Here is a 21,552-nt window from a genome sequence, read left to right on the forward strand (position 1 = left end):
AAAGATGTTGGCAAGTTTTCCAAAATGATGAAGAAATCAAGGATTTTCTGCAAGTTGAAGGTGAGTTCAAAGACATTTCCATAGATACAAAACCTGAGGAAGTAAATCAAATGGATGTATTGCAGCTTAAGGACAATTCATTCCTAAAGGATTGATTCCTTTGGAAGAGTTGTTTGATCAAGATGATGTCACCCGCAAACCAACCTTGAGCCCAACGGAAGAAGGTGTCGAAGAAGTGAATCTTGGAACAGCTGAAAATCCAAAGATGGTGAAACTATCGAAAGCATTGTCGCCAAAGGTAAAGAAAGAGTATATTAGATTTTTGTCTTCATTTTCTAATGTTTTTGCATGGGATTATTCAGATTTGAAGACTTATGACACAAGTATCATTCAGCATACCATTCCCATAAAGCCAAATCAAAAGCCTTTCCGACAAAAGTTGAGAAGAATTAATCCTAAGTTGCTGCCATTGATCGAGAAGGAAGTTAACAGGTTGTACAAATCTGGAATTATAGTGCCAATCAGATTTTCCGATTGGATTTCCAACTTGGTGCCCGTGAGAAAGAAGACCGGTGAGATCCGCTTGTGTATAGACTTTAGAAATCTGAACAAGGTGTCGCTAAAGGACAATTATCCGCTGCCCAAGATGGACCATATATTGCAGCGGGTAGTTGGGGCATCAAGGATGTCGCTACTTGATGGTTATTCCGGGTACAATCAGATTTTGGTGCATGAGGATGACCGCGACAAGACTGCATTTACTACTCCATGGGGAACATTTCATTATGCCAAGATGCCATTTGGATTGAAAAATGCAGGTGCCACCTTTCAGCGGGCGATGGACATGGCCTTTGCTAATGAGAAGGATGTCTTTTTGGTCGTTTATTTTGATGATTTAACTGTGTTTTCTAAATCTGATGAAGAGCATTTGTATCATTTAACAATGGTGTTTTAAAAGTGCAGAAAATATGGTATCTCATTGAATCCAAAGAAGAGTCTTTTCACCATGAGTGAAGGCAAGTTGTTGGGCCACATCATTTCCAAAGATGGCATTCGTATAGATCCTGCACATGTGGAAGCCATTCAGCAGTTAGAGCAGCCCCGAAACAAGAAAGAGATTCAGTCCTTCAATGGCAAGTTGAATAATCTGTGCCGCTTCATTCCGAATCTTACCGAGCACCTTAGAGAAATCACTAACATGCTTAAAAAGGACAGCCAGCTCAAGTGGACCGAAGAGGCGGTAAAGTCTTTCAATTTGGTAAAGTTAATTTTATCCTCAGCCCCAACTCTAATCAGCCCGAATTATACACAGGATTTTATTTTATTTTCATTTGCTTCTGAGCATACATTGGCAGCTATGCTAATGCAAAAGAGAGATGGAGTTGAGAAGCCCATTGATTTTTTCAGTCGTATAAGGGATGGAGCGCTGAAGTATAATATCATTGAAAAACAAGCATTGGCGCTGGTAAAAGCTTTGAAAGATTTCCGTGTGTACATACTGAATTCTCACATTTTGGCATATGTTCCTAACGCGGCTGTTAAAGATGTTTTGGTACAAACGGAACCGGAAGGAAAGCGGGGTAAGTGGATTGCTGCACTATTGGAGTATGATGTGGAAATTAAGCCTACCAAGCTGATCAAGGGCCAAGGTCTCGCTAAATTGATGGCTGAAACAAATCTCCATGTCCTAGACATTAATTTGATTGTTGCCTTGTCCGACGAAGATGAAGAAAATTCAGTGCTACAGGTATCTAATATCTTTATTTCCTCTCCTTGGTATGCTGATATTGTATATGTGCTTCAAAATTTGTCTTCACCTCCCGGGATGCCTCAAAACAAAGCTAGGACATTGAAGTTAAAGGCTGCAAAATTTTGCATCATCAAATCTGCACTATATTGGAAAGACCCCGGTGGCATATTGCTGAATTGTTTGGTCGAGGAGGAAGCTAAGAGAGCTGTAGAGGATTTTCACAAAGGTGACTGCGGGGGTCACTTGTTTTGGAAGACCACGGCAAACAAGATCCTAAGGGCAGGTTTCTATTGGCCTTCGTTGTTTTCAGATGTATATAAAGCAGTCAGGAGTTGTCATGAATGTCAAATTTTTCAAGGAAAGCAGAAATTACAGCCCTTGCCTCTCAAGCCCATTGAAGTCAGCGCACCATTTCAGCAGTGGGGCTTAGATTTCATCGGCGAAATTCATCCAACATCTTCCGGGCAGCATCGCTGGATATTAACAGCCACCGATTACTTCACGAAATGGATTGAAGCCATTCCCACTCGGCAGGCCACAGACTTGGTAATTATTTCTTTCCTTGAACATAACATCTTGTCACGTTTCGGCTGTCCACATAAGTTGATTACAAATAATGCAGCAGCGTTTAAATCAAAGAAGATGGTTGACTTTTGCTACAAATATAACATCAGCTTGGGGCATTCAACCGCCTATCATCCGCAAGGAAATGGGTTGGTTGAATCTTCGAATAAATCTTTGGTAAACATCATAAAGAAGTTGCTGGAAAACAATAAGAAGAGCTGGCACAAACAGTTAGTAAATGCATTATGGGCTAATCGTGTAAGTCAGAAAAAGTCAATTGGTATGTCACCTTTTGAACTAGTTTACGGGATAGATGCGGTGTTTCCTACCTCACTTAGTATTCCGGTGGCAAAGTTGCTTCAAGAAACTAGTGGCGAGGAGGATCCTATGCAAAGGCGGATTAGTCAAATGATTCATTTACAGCAGACACGGGAGGAATTTCTTCAAAATACTCTTAAGTTGCAAGAGCGCATAAAGAAAATCTATGACAGAAAAGCAAAGCCGGATGATTTCCAGATAGATGATGTTGTTTTGAGGTGGGATGCCCGAAATGAAGACAAAGGGAAACATGGAAAGTTTGATAACTTATGGAAAGGTCCTTACAAAATTGCAGCATACCATGGTCCAAATGCCTTTCTTCTCAAAGAAATGAACGGTGATGATTGTCTTGGAGGGTCGGTCAATGGCCGGCTGCTTAAAAGGTACCATGTCTGAGCATTTTCTGCTCTAGCCATTATCATTGTAATTACCATTTTACTTTATATTTCACTACAAGTGTGCACTGATCTTTCATCTTTAGTCTGGGGCCCGCGGTGAAGGAAATAATTCTGAAGATGGAGATTAGTTGGTGTGAGTTTTTATGTTGTTTTTATCAGTCCATTTTATGTCCAAAAGTTGAGTTAGTTTGGGTCAAAGTTAGTCCAATTTTCAGTCAGTTGTTAAAGTCAATAAAGCTGTCCCGGTTTGGGTCACATATGTAAATAATGACTCCATTGCCCAATGATCGAAAAGCACTGGTCTGCTCTTCCAGAGGTCTAAGGTTCTTGGTATCTCCAAGGAGCTACCATCCCCATTGGAGCCAATGTTAGAGTCGGTCTAGTAGCCCTCCATCAGCGATCAAAGCTCTTTGCATTTGCAAAAGTAGGTGTCTCATCAGTGTCATCTCATTGCATTCCATTAGGCATGCCATAACCCTGATGGAGGAGCTGGTGTCTTTATTCCCCTCTTGGCACTGCTGGATCAAGTTGTTTCAGTCAATAAACTCTTCAAGGTTTCTTGTCTTGTCTTGAGGTCAAAAGTCCTAGGTCTAGGGTTTAGGTCCAATTTGTCTTTGAGGTCATGTCTTTAAAAGTCAATAAATTCCCAGTAGGCCAGAGGGAGGACTATCAAAGTTTTTCTTCAAAAAATATCTCATCTTGTGCAGCTAAATTTTACCTTGGATTTAAAAACCCTGTTTTTAAAGACAAGGTCATTTTTTCTCATTTTTGTAAAAAGTTGTAAAAATTCAAAATTCTTCAAAAGTCAGCATGCAGCCCTGGTCCCCTTTGCCAAGATTCCTCAGAAGCTATCCCTACAAAAATTTTCAAGAAAAACATCAGTTCAACCAATTTCAGGACAAAAAGAAACCATAAAGTCAGCAGCATTTAAATTTTGAAAAAAGTGTCAAGTTAAAAACATTAGAAAGAGGGTTTGAGGGGAAATTAATTTAAATCAAGCCTATAAAGCCCCTCTCTCACTCCATTTGATCATCATTTGCCTCTAAGCAATAGTGAAGAGCGATTTGGAGAGAAATTGAGTGAAATTGTGGACAGAGCCTGCGCGCGACCTGTCAAGACCTGCGCGCGACCTGTTGGGCAAGCGCGACCTGTCAGGGGGGTCTTACCAGTTGGGAAAATACACTGGCATGACCTGTTGGGCGCGCGCGACCTGTCAGCACCTCCGCGCGACCTGTTGGGAATTCATCCACAAAAAATCGCCAGTAAACTGCCAAACGACCCCAAAATTTTTCAAGATTGCAGGTAGGCCTCTGATCATCAAAGTATTTTGCTTGATAAAGAAAAATGAGCATGGGAAATGTGTTTTAATGCCATCAAGTTGAAATGAGAGGTTCATGTATATTTGCTTTAAAAATGTCAAAATGCTAGTAGAGATAGGGTTTTGTTTTGCTGCTCTCAAGGTCATCCCTTTCATTCCCATTTTTTCCCCCACATCCCAACCATCTCCCTTATCATTTTTACCTAATCTCCCTACCAAAAAATATCAAAGGCCCAACACCCTACCCATATCCCTAAAATCCAATAATATAAACTTAAACCCTACTTCCCATAAAATCTTTGCAAATGATAATGGTATGATGTTGTATATGTCATGATTCCTTCCCTTAATTCCCTTTTTCATGTATTTTCCCTAATTCCCCTTAGAAGTCTCCCTTCCCTAACATCTCCCTTGTGTTATTTGTCCCCTTGAAGCAACATTTCAAACAGGGAAAAACAGCAGGTCATTTGAGCAGAAGCAGCAGTACATTTCAGCTGCTTTGCTCTTGAAACCATGTCAGAAACCGAAACCGACTATGAGCAAAGTGATGACCGTGAGTCAACACCAGAAGTTGAGATACAAAGGAGGCCTCACAGGGGTGGTAAGAGTGGTCACCATCTGAGAGAGGAGCCCACCTCTTTGACCTATTTGCAGGCTTGTCCACTTGCAGTCACATGTTTCCACTACCTCTCATGTTATGAATTTTGCGAGAGGATTTCTCAAATTCAGCACCATAGGGAATTGGCCCGCTTGTTTGTTTTGCATATGCATGATGGGCATGTAGATCTTGCAGGGGTGGATTTTATATTGTCATCTGAAATTATTGCTCAAGCAACAGGGATACCCAATGTGGGAGAAGAGTGGAACAAGCGCAAACTGTTGGACAGATTTCAGTATGAGCCCTACATTAAACCTGCTTACATGAGGTACATAACTGGTATGTTTCCCTTCAGATTTTTGAGGGATGAGTATGCTCCCTTGATGAGGCTCATCATGCGCTATTTCACCTGTGAGGGCAGGTTTGCATATTTGTATTCGTACCATATTCGCTTGTTGATGCATTTCACACGGGTATGGATGATGAACATACCATTTTTCATGTGCCGGAATATTGAGAAGATGGTGCCCTTGGTGCAGAGAAGGAGCCCAGCACAGCAACACAGGAGCATCTATCATTATGGTTTGATCCAGCTTGTGGTCATACATCAGTTGGCTCAGCAGGGTATCCCATGGGAGGATTTTATCTCTCGAGATTTTTTCACAGCATCAGCATCATCACCCGCTGAGGTTGTTCATGAGGAGGGAGGGCCTTCATAGCAGCATGATATTCCTGAGACCAGACATGTCAGCTCCCCTCCATTGGTCACATATCAGAGAGGCCACAGGGCCTTATTTGCATCAGCTAGGCGAGTATTTTCTCCACACCAGGTGGAAGGGGTCTCGCCTTCTTCATCAGCACCACGAGTGTTATCTCCACACCAGGTGGAAGGGGCCTCGTCTCCGACAACAGCACAGGTACCAGAGAGAGGCAAGCAGCCTAAGATTGATGAGGGGCCATCAGGTGTTCCAGGCATAGAGGTTGTTGACCTTGATATCAGTTCTCCTAGCCTAGAGTCAAAGGAGATCATTCAGCACCTAAGAGCTGAAAATGATTCATTGCAGAAAAGATTGGAAATGGCAAATTGGACAATCACCTACTTGGAGCAACGCAACAAGCAACTTGAAGAGGAGCATACTCTTGATGAGTTGCGGAGGATCCATGAAGACCGTAACTTGGCGCGCAAGAGACCCGGTGACTTGGTACCCGTTGTGCGAGAGGCTATGCTTCTCCGGGTCAATGCTCATTTGGAGAGGCTGCTGGACAAGGCCAACAAAGATAAGGACCTGCTCCGGAACATGAAAAACCATTATTGGGCCCGAATGCACGTATGCAAGGCGAAAATGAAGGTGATCCAAGGGCGGTTGGCCAAGGCACTAAAACGACGGAAAAGGCCCGATCCCCTCCACATCTTGGCTGAGGCTTCCTTGAAGGAGCATGATACTAAATGACTTAACTTCAGCACAAATTTCAAAAAAATTTGAGCATTTTTGGTCACTTGTGAATTTTTGGGCAAAAAACAGGTTTTCTCCACCAACACGTCGCGCGCCGCGCGCGACCTATTCGATGGGCAACTCTATTTCGGGAAAACTCAACATTTTTGGATTTTTCATGCAAAGATACACCTGCTCAGCAATTACCAAGAGATTTCATCAAGTTTTGAGCCTCCAGAAGGTCAAAAAACATGCAAAAAATGACTTTCTGCCACCTTTTTGACACACAGGAAGCAGTCTTGGGAGATTGCAATTTTGGAGGGGCAAATGGCCACAAAATTCAGAAATTCCACTTGGGTTGGAAATTAGACATCTAGACCTTTCCAACAAGCCCACGTTTGCCTCATTTGGACACCTGGAAGTGCCTCAAAAACAGCTCCAAAGGCGCGCGACCTATTCAGGATCAGGGCGCGACCTGTTGGGCAGTTTTCACAGAAATTCACCTACAGCTCAGCAAAACGCAGTTTTGACTGGATTTGACTTTTTGGAGTAGATTTTGATCTCCTTCTTGTAAATGATGTAATTTTATGATATTTTGACACTTATTTATCTCTTCTAGAAGATCCATTCATGAGATAGGCAAAAATTTAATGAATGAATTGGTTTCCTAGTTTATAGAGGCAAGTTGTTTTGACTGCCTAGTTTTTAGTGCTCAGTTTAGAATTGGTTGAAACAGCTCCTAGGATAGTGAGCTCGACCCCTAGAGGCAAGGAAAGATGTTAGATTTCCTATATTATGTACTTTCTTGGTCATTTTCATGGTTGGACTCTTGAGGGAGAAGCTTATATTGTATTTACTCATTGTATCTCTGCAATTTTGGCAAAGGAAGAAAGACCAGGGTTTTGCAGTCCTTTTTGGGATTCCTGTGGTTATATGTATTGATGGTGTGTTTCTCTTTGTACTTGTAAGTTTGTTATGTGATTCATCTTCTTACTTTACCTTCTGCAAATTAGGAAAATGAAGTGTTAAAGTAGAATTCATGATTGCCATGCTCTGCTTTTAAGTTTGCTTAATATTTATGTTTTCATCTGTCTAAAGAGAACTCTTGAAGGTTTCTTGCTCTCTTTAGCTCCTCACCGGTCATTTCTATCCATTCACTTAATTCAAAGGCATCAGTACAGTCTCCTACCTTGCCCCAAAGAACCCCCTGCAAAAATTGTGTCCGATCCCCACACCCAGAATTGCCTTTCCCCAACTTTCCGCCAAAACCCTAAAAATCCCAAATCAAACCTTTTTATCAGTTTACTAGCCTAAAATCAGTGTTCTTTATTGGTTATCTCTGCCTGTTGAAGATCTTTGCTGAGATAGACTGGAGAGAGCCCTCTCCTGCCCCGTAGGGCTAGCTACGAGGCTAAGTGGTTTGATGTTGCCTTGAAGTTTACCTTTCTCAGCCTGAGGTGAAATTTCAAGCGCTAACACCACCCAAAGGGGAAACTCATAAGATTCAGCTTCCCATATACACAATTTTCACAAAAATCAAAATCCAGAGAGCTATTACTCATACCTTCTACCATACCTTTACCATGAAGTATTCGAAGGCCCTTCTCTCCAATATGTCCAATCCTTTGATGCCACAGCATGGTCTTCTCTCCAGAGACCACTAGATTTTCTGCTCCACTTTCAGGAACCACAGAATTGTTGCACCCATCAATAACAGTGCTACCTTGCAGCTTGTATAGAGTTCAAATCCGAACTCCCCACATCAATACCAGTGCTTCCCAAACCATCTTGCAGGTATCCTTCTCAAACACTGTTTTGACACCTGCATCATCCAGCTTGCTTACAGAAATTAGATTTCTGGCCAATGCAGGAATATGGAGAACACCTGGAAGTGTTCTAACCCTTCCACCTTGCAACTTCAACTTTACTTTTCCATGACCAATGATTCTAGCCTTCCTATCATCCCCTAAGAAGACACCACCACCATCATATTTCTCATACTCGCAGAACCACTCTCTATGGGGAGTGAAGTGAAAGGATGCACCTGAGTCAATCAACCATGCCTCATGATCTACATGTGTACTTGAAGAAGTGAAGTACACATCCCCACCTTCATTTGTGGTGGTTTTCACCTCTGCAGAAGGAGCATCATCAGATCCATTTCCTTTGTTAGGAGCTTTAGATTTACAGTCCCTTTTGTAGTGCCCTTCCTTTCCGCATTTCTAGCACACCACCTTTACAGGTTTTCCTAGAGATTTAGATCTCCCACTCGATGACTTATTTTTGTTTCTGTTTCGGGACCTTCCTCGTACAGACAAGGAATCACCATTCTAGCTCTCCATATTTTTCCATCTCATCTCCTCCATCAGCAAGGATGAGACTATTTCATCAAACTGCAAGGCAGTTGCATTGCTACCTATTGCAATACCCAAACTATCCAACGAATCTAGTAGAGAACACAACAAACTAATGCACTTATCTTCATCTGAAATTTTGATATCAACAGAGGATAATTGACTTACCACAGTATTAAATGCATTCAGATGCTCTATCACCGAGTCTCCATATTTCATCCTCAAGTTATACAGCTTTTTCCATAGGAACAGTTTATTCACCAGAGACTTAGTTTGGTACAAAGTCCCTAACTTGTCCCACAAAGCCTTCATCGTAGCTTCCCCTGATACATTCTGAAATACTGAATCTGAGACACACAATCGTATTGTGCTCTTTTCCTTCTGATCCAACTTCTTCCATTCTTCATCAGACACTCTTGTTGGTTTAGTACCCAGATCTATCGTGATCCACTGATCTTTATCCACCAACAGATCCTCCATCTTGAGTTTCCACACTCAAAACTCTGACCATTAAATTTCTCGATCTCTATCTTTCTACTGCTCACCATCTTCTTTCACCACCAGAATTGATCCCGTAAATCTGCCGCTGAACGGGGTCTACCACAGGCCCGAGCGAACCCCTCAACAATAAAGGTGTCCCCTTGAAGCCAAAACAGCTCCGATACCAAATGTAGGTTTTAACCCTGTACAGAAATTACCTACATATGAATTCTAAAACACATAAAATAAACAATGCAAGAGCATAACACATAAAACACATATACACAAATATTTTCCCCTGGATCCCAAAACTGGGACTACCAGCTTGATTTTTCATTATGTTCCTTTCAATGTTACAATACTTATTTTATACATGCCGAAGCATCCAATGCCATGGACCAAAAACCATTGCGTCCAAAACCATGTGCGAAAAACATGCACAAAACCATAGGTAGGTCGCCCAACCTAATATAGGGTCCAAAACCCCCTGTGACTCCCCCCGCTACACAATCGGCGCAACGAAGGGGGGGCTTTGCCCCCCTTTTAACCCCCTAGTTAAATATGTGGGCTAGTCGTGGAAAGAATATAACACAACCCAACACTGAGTACAAACTAGAAAAAGTATCCTATTATCACTTTCCACAAATCCCTACTTCAATTACCAAGCACACATTAGCTCCATAAGATATCACAAATATTTTTTTTACAATGAAACAAAACAAAGCATAAATAATAAAGAATATAAATGTAGTATTAAAGATATTTAGATTTAAAGCCTTTATTATGTTTGCCTTATAATATGAATCCACACCCTATACCAATGATGAGCTTATCTCCAACCTATGTATAGAGTTTAAACAAGTTTTATAGTGCCAAGAAATCATACCTTTAATGAAGCATACAGGACATAGAGAATAATTTACAACCTTTACAACAAATACTAATATAGTACAAAATGTAGATATATGTTAAAGTAACCATTATATTTCCATTTGATGATTGTAAATCAAAATTATTCTAAACCAGAGGCATCAAATTAAAGGCTATAGACTCTAAATCACTAAGATCCCTTCATTGTAATATTTTGAAATACACAATCTATAAGAATTCTCCACAAGCCTACATTTATAAGTAATATATCATTAATATAATGACAAAGCTTCAAGAAACAAAGTTGGAACTCACTCTTCAAATCAGATCTAAATGTTAGATTACATATATACCTAGATCTGCATACATTTAATCTTATATTCATAAGGTCGTATTAAACAAGACAAGCCAACAAAATCATCACATTATCATAACTCATCAAGCTTCAAATCTGAGAAAAAAATATAAGTTCTACTTGAATCAATGCCACACTTCTATATCTAAATCATTCATACTCATATATATATACATTCAAACAAGAAAGTTATAAGAGGGTAACGGGCTTGGTTGTTGGGCCCAGGCCAACCAGATCATTGTCTCTATTAAAATAAATCATAAAAATAGAGAGCATACAAATAGTAAATGATAAAACCTAGCATCATAATTTTCATTATTAGATCCAAAGTATTTTTCATAGAGCACTACAATAAATTCTTGACCCAATGATTTGGGGAGTGACTTGCAAGCTCAAAATAACAATACAACTAAATATTATCACCACTAACATAGCCTAATGTTAATGTTAGTCTTATATATTGATTAGAGTACATATGAAATTTGAAATGAGACATGCTCAATTGCAATACAAATAGAAAGCGATGAGATCCAAATGATCTTCTTAGGTCGAACAAATAATTATGTTTGTTTAAGGCTAGAATGATCTAAAGTGATCTAGAAGAGGACTCGAAGAGGGAATCCTAAAATTTTGACCATTATCCAACAAACAACCAAATGGAGAAATCCATTTAGCTTGCCAATATTTGACTTCAAATACATCCACAAAGTGCCAGAGTATCCTGATAGCGTGCTCCTCGAGCCCACATGTTGTGTTTCCATCAGAGGTTTTATGTATGATCTCACCTAACCCTAGTTGCATGACATACACAACCTCATTAGTAACACCTTAAAATAATAATTAAGCTTCATTAATGTATTTAAACAATAGGTTCTTGGCATAATTTAGAAACTTGCCTCATAACCTTGTAGAATGTATAGATTTAGCATAAAAATATGTTTTTGTATGCAAAAATGTGACATAGGAGTGCAAAATCAGGATTTAAGGGAGGCAAAAAGGGTGTTATGGTAGAAAAAATACGCTTAATTACTGATCCCAACATGTCCCCCAACCCTAGGGTTTTGAGTTTCCTCACACAAAAAGAGAAGGTTGTAGACCATACCATTGAACCCATAAGGTACCTCTACACAAAATTTGGTTAAATTGAGGCTATGCATACTCATTTTCCAATGTTGATGCTTACACTAGCCATACTGATCTTCTACATGTCCTTTTGTCTCATCTTCATATTTCTATTGTGAACCACTAGGTAATAAGTCTGCATGTGCCATTGTTTAGCTCTCTTAGCATTTTTCTTGTTCTCCCCCAAAAGCCTCTCCAAGTATTGTTTGAGCTCTTCATTTCTAGCTTTCAACATGGCATTCTCAAACTTAAGTGCCTATAAAGGATTTTGTACTCTCTAATCCTCTTTTCAATTTTTTTATTTTCTTAACCTTTTCTTTCAACATTTTGTCCTAGGATCCATAATGCAATGGTTCCTAGAAATCAACTACAAATTCAAAATCATGGAAAAATGGGTATGAAAAATCCCTAGCCTCACATACCAATGGCTTCATATTATTGTTCTTGGAGATAGGCCTTTTCTTATGGAAAGAGTATCGATTAGTGACAGGGATTTTTGGGGAGGCCTTGTCAAGATCTGGAGATTTCTCTACAGGATACATATCATTGAGAGGGCTCTGGTTCTCAGCAGGGGACTGACATTCCTCTTGGGTGAAGGGTTCCTACTAAATTTGGACTCATTAACGGAGTTATAAGGATATGCATGTGGCAGATCAGCCACTGGAATAAGCTAGGGGACTCAGGAATGGTGATGTAGGGTTTAAATACATGGGCTTATTTTTTACCATACTTCTTTTCATTATTTTTGTAGGAATATAAGACTGTGATTTTAATGATTTACCCTTATTTGATTATGCAATGTCCAAATCCTAAGCTTCTCCCTCGATATTCTTTGATTTGCAACCCTCATCTTGCACATACCCCTACTACATTGTTATATGGTTTCAACATCCTTTCCCCTTGACACTACTTCTATCACCATGTGAGGGTTTCCAAATTGATTTACATACAAGAAACTATCCAATGTAGAGTCTCTCCTATTCAACTCCTAAATAATTAACAAATTGATGAGGTTGTAATCATATAATCTATATCTAATTTGTGATGGAGGGATTCTTCGTACCCCTAAGCCATATGCTTGAGACTTTTATAGAGAACATAAGGAAAATTTATAAATTGATTAGACTTGAAATGAAAAAACAATCTAATGTGATACAAAAAGGCGATAGTGTACCATCCCTCAAATGTTATGATTTTTTGTAGAACGTATAATAGGTAGCACCATTTCTCCACAATGCAACACTGAGGGACACCCTTCTTCCAGTTAGGTTTTAACTTAGGCTCAACAATGAATCTCCTCCATGCCCCCTATGTAACCTGTTTATTTTTGAACCATTATTCTCCATATTGAGAGATGTCAATGGATTGAGCATCAAACCCTTCTATAACAACCATAACTAGGCTATTAACCCTAGCCATCTTGTTGTCAAATCCTTCAACAAACACCTACGCCACTACAATGTCGAATACCTAAAATTTCCTAAGGAAAGTGAGCCATCATGTAGCCTCCAGTATTGGCTCACTAGCATTATATTCAAGGCACCCCTCCAACTCCCTTAGATTCCATGGCTCTTATCTCATGAGGCCAAGTTTTCCAATCCAAATAGTGTCGAGGTTGGATCTCTTTGAGTTTCTACTACCAAATGGGGAAATGAATTTGGGGAGATAATTGATTACGGAAATGAAATGATATGAGAGGTGAGGGTATAAAATGGAAATTGATATAGGGTTATAATGGAGGATCAAGAAACTCCTAAAACAAAGTTATCAGATGATGACAGAGATTTATAGGTATCATTCAATGATGGCACACAATCATATGATAATTTAGTTATGATTCCAAGGATAGTGACAAGAGGACTTCCACCTTTTGAATTTGAGCACTCATTTCAGTGGAAAAATATCATGTATAGACATATTAATATATGTATAAGGTTATTAGGTTAATGTCACCAATAATATCTATTGCCCAAACATATTCTAGAGCTTATACAAATTAGGTTTTACCTCAATTACCTTGCCACCAAAGGTCTCGATGAAGCTCACATGCCAATTTATGTTGTCTCTGGCCAATACTTAAACAATCTGAAGAGACAGGATAAACTGGAATGAGAAGACCTCCTTGGATCGAATCATGATGAAACTTAATAAAGAGGTCAATGTGTCAATATATCTCTAAAATCACACATGTTTCAGAGTGTTTGTCCATTTTAAGCCTACATATTTGAAAATTGTAAGATATAAGTAGTCCTACAACTCATATATAGTTGTTTCAACCCTTAAAAACAATCTTTAAAAGAAAAATAATTGTCAAAGTTTCTCCACTTATCTTAAAATCAATATGAAAATTACACCTTCGATTATCTCTACACTAGGTCATGCAAGGCACAGGGGCCAAAAATAAGAAATGCTTAGAAACAAAAGGATTTTTTACCTCCATTTGCAAGACTTGTTCTCTTTCTAACTGTAATAAAATTTTTGATCATGCTAGGGTTGCTACTGCTAAAAGTGCCAACGTTGAGACCAATGAAATGTTGATGATGTTTATTCTGATAATGTTTAAGGTAGTGAAATTGGCAGTAATAGAACTAATGGGAAGCATGGAATTGGTATCGAGAATAATGGATATAGGGGTAATGGTGATAGTGGGAAAGTGATGGAATGATGAAAATGAAAATGATGGTGAAAGGGATGGTGGAAACGGTAATGATCATCGGAATGGAGGAAAGACAAATATTATCAGATTGGAAATTATAAGAACAATGACCATCCTAAAGAGCAATGATAATGAAAGTGTTGATTATGATGGTGGCAAATGTTGGTAAAAATAGTTGTAGTGGAGGGTGCCTACTAAATGCAATAAAAATTTGGCAAAATGGTTGGTTCAAGCTTTGTAACGAGGAAGCATTTTATAGATCTGTTTTGCTACCACCAAAACCGAACAGAAAATCAATCTCTTTTTGGAAACAATCCAAATTTCCTAAACATCAATCAGTACATACATTTTATTAAGTCATTATGGGTGATTTTGCTCGCTAGTTACCTACTTTTCAAGTAGAACTCATGTTCAATTGTGCCAGAAAGCTATTTTTCACAATTGAACATTGTTTTTATATTTACTTTTTCTATTTTTTAAGTCTCTTTTCTCTTTTTTCAAAGAAAAAGAAACATATCAAGATAAATTCTCAATATGTTAGAAATTTTCATTCCTACCATCTCCAACTCAGGAAATTGCAATATTTGTTGAATGAACTCTTTCTTGGTAGTGGGATGATGGTAATATTTGAGACTATGTTCATTTACTAGGAAGGAGGCACATTTCTCGTCAATGGTTCGGATCTTCACAACTCCATTTTCGAAGACATCTACAGCCTTGTATGGACCCAACCAATTCATGTGGAACTTATAACAACCCTGGTCAAAATTTGATGTAAACGTTAATAAAGGAAAAATAATACCACGATCATGGGACATGTACTCCAAGTTGAATATTGGGAAAAACATCCTATTGGGTGTTCCTTTCAGTTATTGTGGCTAAGAAAATTGGCAAAGGCTTTGGAAAGGCAAAATGGCATTTTTGGCACATTTATTATGAAAATAATGGAAATTAGGTGAAAAGGAAGGTGAAAGTTCACGAGTTGCATGTGAGGAGGAAAATTAAGGAAAATAACGGAAAATGAAGAAAATAGAGGCCTCATTGATAAAAAGGCTTCTAAGGATCAATGGGTGGGCTTGGTTAGTGTAAGCTTTTGTCAGTTCAATTTTGAAGCTCTCATTCTATTCTCTCTCTCTCTCTATCACATACTCTTGGACACTTATAGAGTTTTCTTGTAGAGTGTGGTTGATTCAGATTTAAACATGAACACAACAAATTACAGATATAACCATAAATACAGAAATGCAGTAGAAATAGTACTTCATTTCATTAATACCAAAGAACTGAAATATGCTTACATACAGAATGGAAATAAACTAGCTCGGATGATGGTAGCTTATCTCTGAGAAGAGATGTGGCGGCTATATGTCTCTGAAATGTGTTACAATGAGGCTTGAAGGCCTATTTATTATTGAGAAACAATGGAAAACTCTAAACATCCAAAAACCTAACCCTAGGATATGAAGCGCCAAACTATGGGCTTCATTTGGGTAAATTGGTACATCAACTTCCCAGGGTCGTAATTTTGGCATACGATCTTCGTTGGACACTCATAATACCTTGTTAAAAATATCTATACGAGGACTACAATTTTCATGTGGCCAACATCAATATATGTCCCATGTTGGCCCGGGTTTTTCTAGAAAATGTCGTTTAGGGCCTAAAAATGGCTACGGAAGTTCAGGACCCAAAAAGCTACCAAAAATAATAAATTGTGCTACAATTAAGGAAACTGAAAGAGACAGTGGTGGGGGTCCAAGTGGAATAAGTGGGTGGCCACCAACATCAACCTGGATCATTCCTCCCCCCTTGGGAAGTAATGGTACCCATTGTGTTGACTTCCTCCATGAGATGAGGAAACTTCTACTAAACTTGGTCCTTGGTGAGTCACTAACCTTGGTGAAGGGGTTGGCCTGATTTGACAACTAGATATAGTTGGATCTTTTGTTGGCAAGTGTTCTTGACATGTGTGTCCATAATCCAATCAGTTGTGGCTTGTTCCATGCAGTCTGGGTTTAACTTTGTTGGTGTGAATTGTTCTGTAATGTCTGAAGTGTCCAACAATGGTGGGAAGTATGGTCGAAGGCGGTCCACATTGAAAACTGGGTGCAGGCCAAGGAATGGGGGAATGTTGAGCTCAAAAGCATTGTCTCCCACATCCTTGGTAATGGTGTAAGGACCATATCGAAGTGGTCTGAGCCTCCGACGAGCTCTGGTAAGGCGTTCTTTCTGTAAATGCAACCAAACTTTGTCGCCCACTTGAAACTTGTGTGGCACCTGATGTTGATCATGTCGTTGCTTGTACTTGGAATTTTCCATAATGAAGCGGTGATATATTGTCCTATTGGGTAGAGGTTCTCCAGGAGTCAGATCAAATGAATTCTTGACTTGACAGTGCAATGTTACCCTTGTGGGTGAGGAGAAGATGTCCCTGTATTCTTTCATGACCATATCCACCTGCTTTTGTTGTGTGGAGGAACCCTTCCCTAGGGCCATGGATGTCACTACCATCTTCCCCTTACTTTAAGAGAAAACGAGAAAGAAAATAAATTTCCTAGTCTAGGAGATGATCTTACTGCATTTCTTAGCAGAGATCAAAGAGGTGGTAGTAGGTGGGGCTACCTCCGGTATCCTGTATAACGTATTACCCAAAGAAATAATCACAGACAAAGGTCTAGACTCATATATAGCATGTTGCTTCCACAAATATGGTTTTCCTAATAATACATCACAAACGTCAAGAGGAGAAACATACACAATACCTAATTTGTGAAGGGCTTAATGTTGTAGGGAAGGCAACACTACTGGATGACTTGAAGATCTCGTCCTTGTTGAAGCCACTTGATACCATACGATTGCAGGTGCGGTATAGTCAGTAGGCCCAACTACTTCATGACATCTGTTGAAACGAGGTTCTTTTGGTTCTGACTATCGACAATGAATTGCAGCAGCGAACCCTTCACCCACATATGTGACTAGAATAGATGCTCCCCTCATCTGGATCTTTGGGCTCATTCTTCTGGATCTTAGTGGTGGCAACAGTGGCGTTGGGCTCTGCATCAACAATATGCTTCCCTTTGTCATTCCCTTTATCGTGTTCTGAATCAGAGTTGGAACATGCATCTGAAGCCTTCAACTCGACCACCAGCGATTGCTTGGCCCGACACTCACTTGTGTTGTGAGTGGGGCTCTTATGGAACTCACACCACTTTCTTATGTCATTCTTTGACTTTTTGGTGGTTTTATTTTCTTTCAGATTTGACAGGTTGTCTTGGGTCACCTTGCCTTGGCTTTGTCCTTGGTTCTGCAGTTTGGGGGCACCTTTCCTTGCTTGGGATTCGTAGATCCAAAGTCTCGCTTCTTTTGTTTAAACTTTTGCTCAATCTTGACAGTGTATCGGTATGTCGTGTCGAGCGAGGAGATGTCCAGGAACTCCATCTCGTCTTGGAGGTACCTGTGTAGGCAGCCGTGGTATTTGAGTTCCAAATGTCACTCAGAATCTTGATACCCAACTGTTGAGAATGCAACAATATGATGGAGCTTAGTGGAAAGGAGTCGCCTTCACTAAGTGGGCCCGCAGGCAAATTATGGCGCAAAGTCTATTTTTAGACTATGTCTATTTTTAGACTATGTCTATTTTTAGACATATGGATCATGGTCTACGAGTTGCAGGATGTTGTTTATGGATGATTGGTCATGTTGGAAAAAATAGATGGACTTCTATTTTTGGATCAGAGCAGGAGTGATCAGAGTCTATTTTTAGACTGCTAGTCAAAAAATAGAAAAGTCAAATATTATTGTCTCATAATAATATTTAGACTATAAACATTATCTTATCCTCTTGGAGCACTTCAATTTGAGCTACAGATGTGGCACATGCAACTGTCAGAAGGAAATACGCTTTCTTTGTGAGTCAGTTGAGCTATTGCATGTAGGACTTCAGTTAGAACTCAAGCAGTTGAGTTTGGTGGAGTTGGATGTGGAGTTGATGGAGTTGTGTTCAGTTTGACTTGGTTGAACTAGTTGTAATTAGTCTAACTACAAATAGACTAGTGATGAGTTGTGTGAATTAATTATTAACTCATAAAGCAACTAAAGAATACATCAGTTAACTTAGTTGCATGTCAGTGCATGTATAGTTCAGTGGAGACAGGTGCTAGAGGTTGAGATTGCTATCAGTTGTGACTATAGTTGTGCATGAGATCTTGCACAATCAAAGGATTGAGTATGCCCATGAGAATTGCATATGCCCAGTGATATAGCCTGTTCTCACGTGATTTCCAGTGTGAGTGATTTTCCAAGGTAAATATAACTTGGAACAAGTTTGGATTCATTCATTCTCTTGCGGGATTGTGCAGTGGAGGCAGGCAAGCAGCGGCAGAGATTTGGAGATCAGATCTGAGTTGTATTGTGTGTAACAGGTGGAGATAGTACTGAGTACTTGTGAGGAGTATTGTACTATGTATTGTTACATGTTCTCAATCATTAATATACAGATAGTGTGGGGTTTTCAGCTGTATGCTTTCCCCGGGTTACATACTATGCTAATGTGTGCATGCTTTTGATGTTTCATTGTTTTTGATGCTGCTAAATTGATGATCAACGTAGAGGAGCTTATGTATTATTCATTTATTCCACAATAGTGTATAATCGAGATAATCTCTGTTGCGTAACTGTTTATTATTCAAAATTTCTACACCAACTTTGTGTGAAGGGTGTGAAAAATATTGGTAAACTCAAGCACGTCTTGGCCCCTTCCTTGTTGTAGCGTGGTCCACTTTATGTATTTATCCTCATAGCTCCTGACAGGGTATTACTGCTCCTTAATGGAATTCCAGAACGAATTCCAAGTCGGTGTGGCTAAAAACAGTGAGGATGTACTTTCATCCTTCTACTCACAGTAGGTTTCCTAACAGTCCTTGATGTGGAGGGTGGCTTTGAGAAGAGAAAAAGTAATATTTTCCCTACTGGAAAAATCATGACATTAAAATACCCTTCTAGCATATTTAACCATTTATCTATGGTATCTACATCTACCTCACCCTCAAATATGGGAATGTCAAAGTTAACTTGTACCTTAAGGGTGTGGTGCTTATAGAGTAGCAGCAGGAAGTAGATGTGTCGCCTTTGGGTAACCACTGAAGGATCTGAGAAAAGTTGTCCATAGTCATGTTCCTTTGTCGCTCGAGAGCTTCTTTGAGCAAGATTTTAAAAGGATCTCCTACCCCCTCGTCTTTCTTTTCTTCCGCCATGGGAGGCCGTCGGGATTTTCGAGGCTAGTCTTGCAAAGGTTTGACCAGTTTGAGTCCTAACTCCTTATATCCCGACCTCATTGGGGACATTCAAAGAAAAATAGAGAAATAGCAAACCATTATGATACCACTAATCCATATTTAAACATGAACGTAGAAAATTACAAATATAACCATAAATACAGAGATGCAATAGAAATAGTACTTCATTTCATTAATACCAAAGAACTGAAATATGCTTACATACAAAATGGAAATAAACTAGATCAAGCAATGGTAGCTTATCTCTTAGAAGATACATGCCTCTGAACTATGTTACAATGAGGCTCGAAGGCCTATTTATTATTTAGAAACAATGGAAAACCCTAAACATCCAAAAACCTAACCTTAGGAGATGAAGTGCCAAACTATGGGCCCCATTTGGGTAAATTGGTACATCAACTTCCCGAGGTCATAACTTTGGCATACAATCTTCATTTGACGTGCAAAATACCTCGTTGGTTATATCTATTAGAGGACTATAATGTTAAAGTGGCCAACATCGGCATACATTACCTATTGGCCATGATTTTTCCAAAAAACGTCATTTAGGACCTCAAAATGGCTTCAGAAGTTCAGGAACCAAAAAACTGAAAGAGATAGTGGTGGGGGTCCAAGTGGAATAGGTGGGTGGCCACCAACATCCACCTGGATCATTCCTCCCCCCTTAGGAAGCAATGGTCCCCATTGCATTGAGTTCCTCCATGAGATGAGGAAACTTTAGCTAAACTTGGTCCCTGGTGAGCCACTTTCCCTGGTAAAGGAGTTGGCCTCCTTTAACAACTCGATATGGTTGGATCTTCTGTTGGTGAGTGCTTTTGACCTATGTGTCCATAATCTGATTAGTTGGGGCATGTTCCATGCAGTCTGGTTTTAACTCTGTTAGTGTGAGTTGTTCAGCAATGTCTGATCTGTCCAACAATGGTGGGAAGTATGGTCAAAGGCGGTCCACATTGAACACTGGGTGCAAGCCAAGGAATGGGGGAATGTTGTGCTCAAAAGCATTGTCTCCCACATCCTTGGCAATCGTGTAAGGACCATATCGGAGTGGTCTAAGCTTATGATGGGCTCTGTTAAGGCGTTCTTTCTGAAAATGCCACCAAACTTTGCCGCCCACTTGAAACTTGTGTGGCACCTGATGTTGATCATGTCGGTGCTTGTACTTGGCAATTTCCACAATGGAGCAGCGATATATCAGCCTGTTGGGTAGAGGTGCTTGAGGAGTTGAATCGAATGAATGCTTGAGCTGACAGTGCAACGGTACCCCTGTGGGTGAGGAGAAGATGTCCCTGTATTCTTTCATGACCATATCCATCTTCTTCTGCTTCATGGAGGAACCCTTCCTGGGGGCCATGGATGTGGCTACAATCTTCCCCTTACTTTGAGAGTGAACGAGAAAGAAAATAAATTTCCTATTATGGGAGATGATCTTACTACATTTCTTAGCATAGATCAAAGAGGTGGCAATAGGTGGGGCTACCTCCGATATCCTGTATAACGTATTACCCAAAGAAATAATCACATAGTGAGGTCTAGACTAATATACAGCATGTCACTTCCACAAGTATGGTTTTCCTAATAATACATCGCAAATGTCAAGAGGAGAAACATCACAAAATACCTCATTTGTGAAGGGTTTGATGTTGTAGAGAAGTCGGCACTATTGGCTGACTCGGAGATCTCGTCCTTGGTGAAGCCACCCAATACTGTACAGCTGCAGGTGTGTTGTAGTTGGTATGCCCAACCGCTTGTCAACCTCTGCTGAAATGAGGTTCTTTTGGTTCCCACTGTCGACAATGAATTGCAGTGGAGAACCCTTCACCTGCATCTGTGACTAGAATAGACGCTCCACCTCTTCTGGACCTTCAGGCTCATTCTTCTGGATTTTAGTTGTGGCAACAGTAGCATTGGGCTCCACATCAACAATCAAATTTCCTTTGTCATTCCTCTTATCACGTTCTGACTCAGAGTCAGAAAATGCATCTGAAGCCTTAAACTCGGCCACCAATGATTGTTTGGCCCAACACTTACTTATGTTGTGAGTG

This window comes from Pinus tabuliformis, chromosome 3_2 (genome assembly GCF_031772625.1).
Source record: "Pinus tabuliformis cultivar Carrire ecotype Pingquan chromosome 3_2, CPIR1, whole genome shotgun sequence".
Classification (NCBI taxonomy): Eukaryota; Viridiplantae; Streptophyta; class Pinopsida; order Pinales; family Pinaceae; genus Pinus; species Pinus tabuliformis.